The following is a 7,963-nucleotide window of genomic DNA, read 5'->3' on the forward strand; positions in this document are numbered from 1 at the left end:
CCTTTGAGAGATGGCATGTCACTCCTGACAGCCTCTGAGCAGCAAAGTCAGTGCAGGGGTACTGCACATTTAGCAAGCTAAGCTTGGCAAGGTGTCCTGTTCAGGAGCTTGGCAAGTTGTATCTCCTGCCCTGTTTATTTGTTTGTAGGTGAAATAAACCACAGCCAATGGGTAGGGGATATAATGCTGTAATGCACAGTATCACTTCCCTTCTGAGTTTACATCATCAACACAATTCAATCAGCCCCTTATTACATACAACCAGGTGCATGCTGTTTCTTTAAATGTGTTTAATCATAAGACTACCTCCATTAAGTTTAGGATACAAAAGGCATTTGACCATGCAGAGAATAGAAAAGAACATTTGCATCCCAAGGTGGTATTTTTAAAGTACCAGTTAGAGGTATAATAAAAACTGGAAATTAAGTTGAAACAATTAAAAAACCCAAAGCAACCCCCCCTAGTATAGAATAGATTATTAAAGTCTTGTTCAAAAATATACACAGATGCTCTTCACTTTCCAATCAGAAGATTGTTTCATATCCTAGGTCACCATTTTAGCACCTTTTACCCAAGTGATCAGTTACCATTAAAGATGTTTTTCAAAGACAGTTGCCCTGTTGGAAAAGTGGCTCCTGCCTCAGCCTGTCCCCATCCAGAAGTGTCCACCGCTTGGGCTGGCCTGCATGGCTACTGCTGACCAAAGCTGAGCTCTCCAAATGGGATGGAAAGTCACTGCTGGCGGGCAACAGTGACAGGAAGACGGGAGGCGCACTCGGAGAGTTTTTCAGAGCTGTTTTCAGGCAGTTAGAACCTGCAGCTAGAAGTGATATACGAAAAAAACTCAAAGGAACAGCAGAAAGCAGAGTGCAATGCAGTTGTTGCATTAAGATCTTTGAGGACTCTCATCAGGTCTCCTCTCCATGAGGAAGTACTGAACAAGAGATATTTTATCTTCCACAACTTTTGTTGGCATAGATTATTATATTTCTAGATATTCCTCAGGACTTTACACATGCACAAGCTCGTATTTGTGTCTAGTTACTCCTTAGGTCAGATACCTGCAGGCACAGCTGTTTATGCTAGTCTTTTCAGCTTAAAGCATCTAGCAGACGGTTTGTGTCAATGAGCTGTGCAAGTGCGGTTGCACATTTTGGGCAAGAATATTTCCTTCTTTTGGTTTTGAAATCAGATAGATTGAACTTGCATACAGAGGTCTAGAAATTCTTGTCATGAGTGATATTTTAGGCATTGTCCCCAGGGGATCAGGTCTGCTTGAGGGGCTTCTCCTTTTCTTCTTCCCACATCTGAGGCAGTTCCATGCTCAAGATTTTAAACCTTGCATTTAAAACTTAGCCTCCATAAAATGAAGACACTGACTGAGGAAAAATCCTTCCTGTTTCAAATTTGATTTTGCTCCCAGCAGCCTATATCCGAGGAAAGCAAATAACTTTCAGAGACCTGTCTTGCTCTAGATCTAATTATTGGTGAATCAGCAAGGAAAGGTACAGAGCAAACCACTCAGCCCTGCCCAGTCGCCAGTCCCAGAGCACCTCAGAGAAAGAAGCTGCTGCCAGGCCAAACATCACTGTGTGATTATAACAGAGGCACATATGGAAAGAAAGAGTACCCGTAGCAGCTCATTTGAAGAATAGCTTGAGCTTCACTTGGAAGTTGCCAGCTGGTGGCCAGGACCCTGGAGGTCATGAGTTCTTAGTGGAAAACACAGCTGAGAGATTATGTCCTGCTGTGTTGCCTCAGCTATAATTTCCGAGTGCCCTGAAGGTGCATTTCCACGTAGGTGTAATTTGACCTCAGGGTGATAAACTAAGATCAGTAAACACAGTAGGGTCCCTAGAAGGAGACAAGGACAAAACCTGCCTCCCAAACACAGAGTACAAAGAGCTTGACAAGTCTTTCAAGTTCATTGTATTTAGCAACTCCCTATATTGGACTTGCTGTGCATGGTGCAAAGAATGATTTTGAACTCTTGGGACTATCTTTCATAATGATCTTCTAATGCTTTCAAGAACATGGTGTTTAGGGATCAAATTAATATATTCCAGGATTTACTGCCACACACTGTAAAGAAACAAATAGAAAAAGCCAAATAAAATGTCTTCATTTTCTTCCAGAATGTTGCATGACTATTCAGAAGTATGAATTTGTCTATTGTTTCTCCATGTATAAAATGTTCAGAATGATAATACTTAGAAAAATAGCTAGCATATGAATAATTGTTTCAAAATCTTTATAGTTGTTTTTCTTTTTAGTATAAGAAAAAGTTTTTTTGCTCTATGAAGGATCCAGAAAAGGGTAATCTGCTGACAGATTTTCAGTTCTTCCACTTAAAAATAGCCAAATGGGATTTTAATTTTTTAAATATCCTTCTGTCCTGAGAATATATGCTATACTTCTGCTAACAGTGTAGTTTTAAGGCCAAGATATAAATTCTCTGGCAGACCTGCCTACCCAGCACAGCTGTGATTAGTTTGGTTCCAACCTTGGACTGACTCTCCAGCTCCATTTGCATCTGTAACAACTGACAGAGTTGATACTGCCTTCCCAATTACACAGTGACAAAAGGGAAAGTGGTTTAGAAGACACTGCTGCCTCATCTAGAAGCCTCACTGTCATTTTGAAGCCAGACACTGTAATGGAGCTTGTCACTGGCAGTTTCATTTTTGCTTGACAAAAGAGATTGCACTTCTGCCCCAAGCCAAGCTGCGTAGGCTGGGTAAAGGTCTGGTTCAAACAGGCAGCTGTAGCACCAGCAGTAAGAGGTAAGTGATTATCTGAGGTGGCAAGCTTCAAGGAAATGGAAGATACAGAAGTTCAAGGTGTGTGCATATCTGAAACTTATGTAAAAGAATGATAATCTTATGGTCTTGCCACATTGGAACATTGTGTCTTTTCCAAAATCACTTCAGATAGAACAATTTCTGTCAGGCAATTACGTAAAAATCTTGGCCCCAAATCAATGAAGGGGTGAATACAGTCCTATCTGAGGCTTGGGGATGTTTGAGAGGGGTGGGACGAGGTTTCCCTTTCATGTGAGCTCATGGTTGTTTATTTTCTATTAATACAAGTCACTAACCAGCCCTCAATTAAAAGCAAAAGCTCTAACATCCCATTGCATGGATTACTTTTAAGATGTCTTGCTAGATAAATAACTGCACGGGACTAAGCATGAATGCTTTTGCTTCTTTTGTGGTATTTAACCCTTTCTGTTAGAGTTGTTCCACTTAACATGAAACAATCAAATGTTCTTAAGGACAGAGAGAGCAAGAGAGTCCACTTCAGGCATCCAGTGGATGGAGCAGGGACTGCAGGAATCCAGCTGCTGCATTAATGGATACGTGTTACTTTGTACAAAACATTTGCAGGTAAAGAGACTGGATTGCAGGCCTCCCCCACATTTATGCATTTCCTATTTGTGTTTCTGATTAATCAGACACCAAAGCATTTCCAGTAAGAAGCTTCCTCTAATGTAGAGCACAGAAATGTTATATGGTAGACTCATGCAGGCCCTTGACATGAAGTTTAGCTTATTCTGTGCCAATATGCCTTTAATAAATGTGCTTCATCCCCCGCCTCCATAGGAATTCATACTGCTTGCAAGAGGAGGAATGCTTATGCTCAGGGAAGTGGTCAGCACACTGTACTTTCAATATTTCTGCTAGATGTCATAAGCATGGGGCATGAGATGACATCTGTCCAAAGGCTTAGGTTATCTTTGAGAATATAAAATGAACATTCTCCACAATTCAGTAGATTCTTTAGGGGTAATTTGCCACCTACACATACATTATTAAAGCTCTTGATGCAGCCAAGTGCTCATCTCTAAGTTACAGCAGTAGTATGAAATCCCACAATGTTATTATTATACAATTTTTCTTGCAAAGATGATATTTTACTGTTGTAATCACTTCCCTCTAGGAGAGTCCAGAAGAAGATTTCATCTCCATTACTAATGATTTATAGAGTCAACTTTGTGGAAGTATTTTGAGCTTTCCTGTGACCTGCTAAAGCACAATTAATGGAAGCTGTAATAAGAAAAGTTGACTTCCCTCTTCCTACTAAAGAGGAACCTTTGCAAATAGGGTATATTTGGAAATTTCATACAAAGTAAAATGCCAGCGTGTCCCTGCTCTGTTAGGGAAGGGAACAGGAAAGGGGAAAAATCAATTAAAAGAGGTGAAAAATGGAGAAGAACGAGAACATATTAAAATAAGAACTGTTACAGGGAACCTGACTACAATGGAGTAGAGAGGTAGAGAGAGAAGCATTATAATGAAATAATAATGCATGTGCTACTCAGTAAACCCATTCTAGCAAGGGTTTTTGTTTTACACAGAGAAACCTTTTGGCTTTGTTTTTAAAATCTCATTGCCCCAGAGACCAAACAGGCTAAGATGTTAATGGGAGAAAAAGCCTCAGACTTTGTTTCTACATTGGAAACCACATGAGCCAAAGTCTAGGAGCGAAGGCAATGCCCTCCACACAGGAGCAGAAAGCTGTCTGCAACATTGCTCAGAGGGCCAGGGACTAAATCTGCTTGTGTTGAGGGTTTCCTTGGCCAAAGTCCCTCCTGATGAGATTAGGTCTGGAAATAGCACCATGTTCTTTAAGGACATGGAATATAGAGTGCAATTCAATAAAAATTCCACCGAGTGTGGTATTCTCCTTCATTTCCTCTTCCACTCTGCTTTAGTGCAGTATCGCTTCTCCTTGCTACTGACTGCAACAAAACCCGCCTGGGGAGAATAAGGTTTATGTGCAATACCTGCTTGCAATAAAGCTGACTGGGCTAAAGAAGAAAGTGTCACATAAAGCTGTTCACTTACTTTAAAGACTTGTCTTTGTTGCTTCAACCCTGTTGCACCAAAAGGATTCGTATTGCTCTAATTCTGTAACATAGGAATGCTACTAAACTCACATGCGATGTATGATGAGATCTATAACCTTTCATGTGGTACATCTCTCATTCTCTAGCATTATTACTATTTAGGTGAAGTCTAGTATTATAATTACTCCAGATAAGAAGTATGTTCTTGACTGCAGTTAAACCCTTCCTGGAGTGGATTCCCTCTATGACAGTAAGATAACCAGTTATGGAAAAGGAATGCTTTGCTTTAAAACCTTCATAGCATCCTTGCTTTTCTCTTGATTAGCAGAAACAACATTTAAGGAGAATTTTCTGACTTGTTTTTGTAGCAGGTCCCAGGAGTTCAGAATTTACAGTCTTGTTTTTGTCCTTGGAAATGTATCTGCGCATTCACACCTTCAGATTGAAGTATAAATATTTTGGCTGCTCTACTAAAGCCCCATTTTAGGTTTCCTGCTGGGATTTTACAGCCAGAAAAGATATATCTCCGTTGTCTTTCTACTTCTGAAATATTTTGTGTACTTGAGTTGTACTGTCTTTTGTTTAGAATTTAGTTTTGTGTTGTTTTGTCTTGAAGTAGTTCAAGGACTGAGTAGGGAGAGTCAGACTGTTAGACTTCAAAGAACACATGAAACAAGTACTTGCAGAAATAAAATCCAAACGCAAGACAGCTTGGAAATTTGGAGAGAATGTATGATTCCATTTTTTGAGGGTGCTGAATTGCAATTATTAAAGCAGAGTACTAATGACTAAATAGGTGATAAATCTATATTCTGGAAAAAGAGTCATCAGTTTGCAGCTGAGGTTATGATACTATTTGTAGGTGTGAGCCTGCATAGTCTCATTTGTATGTGTTCTAATTCTGTATGTGTGTCCCTATGTGGATTTGTGCTCCCACATAGTGGGCTTTATTTAGATCCCTTGTACACGTGGGATGTGTCATTTGTTTGTGTGTATCACCTTTCCTTTTTAATTTTGACTTGTTTCTTATACTACTCTTAACTTCCAAACTTAATGTAAGGTTATAAGCTTGTATGAGAAATTATATACTTCGGTCAGTCATGTGCTACGATTTATACTAAGAAATGGTTCATATGGCTCTAATTTCTACAATTTTCTGTGAAACAGATTGCCTAGCTTTGTATGAACACATGAATAGATGGAGAGAGAGAGAGAGGTGTAAAGCTGTCATCTTGTATGGTACTACTCTGGTTGCTAATACATATTCACCTTTAACATATATATATACACATATATATATCTCTTGATTGCTCTGCAACAGCTGGATATGTATCATGCATGTGTTTTGACATCAACACATACAAATATTTATCCATGCAAACATAGATGCATATGTGTTACTTGTGTAATTGTTGCAAAAGAACGAGAGAAAAGTAACTGAAGCATGAGCATGTACTGTTGTCACAGTGACTATTTTAAATAACACACAAATGTATGTACATGTAATGCATTAGTAGATAATTCCTTAAAAACTAGTAGTTTGCCCACCAGTAGACAAAGCTACAGGTCATATCTGTGTAAAATAAATGCTTATAACATTACAGTAGTAACAACTGACAATTTAATATACTAAAAGCATAAATCTTACTGAAAGCCTATTTAAATGAAGACCTTTGTCCTTTTACACAGAGAGATAAGTTCTTCTCCAGGTCACAAGTTGTACCTCCTTCCCAAGAACATCCCCTCCTGCCTATGATATGATTATAGTTGAGCATCTAAACACTAAATAAAATAGAGAGAGAGGAAGAGAATTCAGGAAGCAAAGACATTTACGAGGGAATAAATTAGTTACTGACTAAACATTTTCAGCATTTTGATAAGATGTTTCTTGCGTGCCAAGAGACATTGCTGAGTAGGTGTCAAAAGTCCAAGCAGATTCAATCTAAAGATAACCTCAAAGAACATTCCCTGCCAGCATTTTGTTGATTTTAGCAGTTCAGTATGTTTCACAACATGAGATGAATTTTCATTACGTAGTGTATCATACTGCAAGTACCTGCAGTGACCTGACTTGAATTTTTCACCCACTCAGGAACAGTTTTGCCATTAGCCAGGCTGCAAGAGGGCCAGAGGTACAAAGTTCCTGCTGCTCTGAGGCTGAAGAACATAGCAAGCATGTTTGGAAGATGAAAAATCTAAACATAGTTCTAGGAAAAATGAAGCGTCAGAATTAACTAAGAGGTAAACAGTTAGGGTCTTGTGAAATCTGACTGCTGGGGATGCACTTTCTCAGAGCATGTGACAGAGGATAATGGGTGTCACTCCCTGTGCTGTGGAAACTCTTTTTCTTTTTCCCCAATGACATAAAGGAGGATACAGGTGCCTGTGTAGCACACATTCTGATGGAGAGTGGTACATTAATCTCTCTAAAATGCCCTTTACTGTGTTCCAGGAAGCTCTCCAATGAAAGTGGCTCATGGCTTTGGGGGTGTTTCTAATACCCAGCACTCCAGCCACTGGTAGATCTACTTTTGGAAGGACACACATGTCCAATGCTGCTGTGAGTCCAGCTCAGTTCAGGCGGATGGCATGCCCAGGTACGGCTTGAGCGGAAGCAGCTGGGTCTGTAGCTCACCTGTGAATGCCAATCAGTGTCAAGTGTGCTTCCAGCTGTTCGTACCCACCTGGTCACATCTGGAAGGTCCATTCCTGTCTTACCAAGACAACTTCAGGTGGAAGAAACAAATGCCTTTAAGCCACCCATGCTACAGCAAAGCCTCCTGACCACAAACTTGCAGAGTGTGCCCCCCCAAAGCTCCTCAGTCCCCAGGAATGGGCAGAGTAAAAATTATTTTTCTCAGCACAATGCTAGAGTTCGCCATGTAAAGATGCAAATGACTGAAATAATAAGATAATACATGGCAACTGTGTTTAAGGCATTAAGAGGAGCACACCAAAGGGAAACAAGCAGTTGACTCAGAATAGTCTTGTTCGTGGCTGAATTGTACCTACAGGTGTTTTAAAACTAAGGACATTATTATATATGCTATTGCAGTATGTTATATTATACAAAAGCAATCAGACTAAGGAAATGCAATGCTTTAGTCTAATTCT

This window comes from Strix uralensis, chromosome 3, assembly GCF_047716275.1.
Source record: "Strix uralensis isolate ZFMK-TIS-50842 chromosome 3, bStrUra1, whole genome shotgun sequence".
In the NCBI taxonomy this organism is placed as follows: domain Eukaryota; kingdom Metazoa; phylum Chordata; class Aves; order Strigiformes; family Strigidae; genus Strix; species Strix uralensis.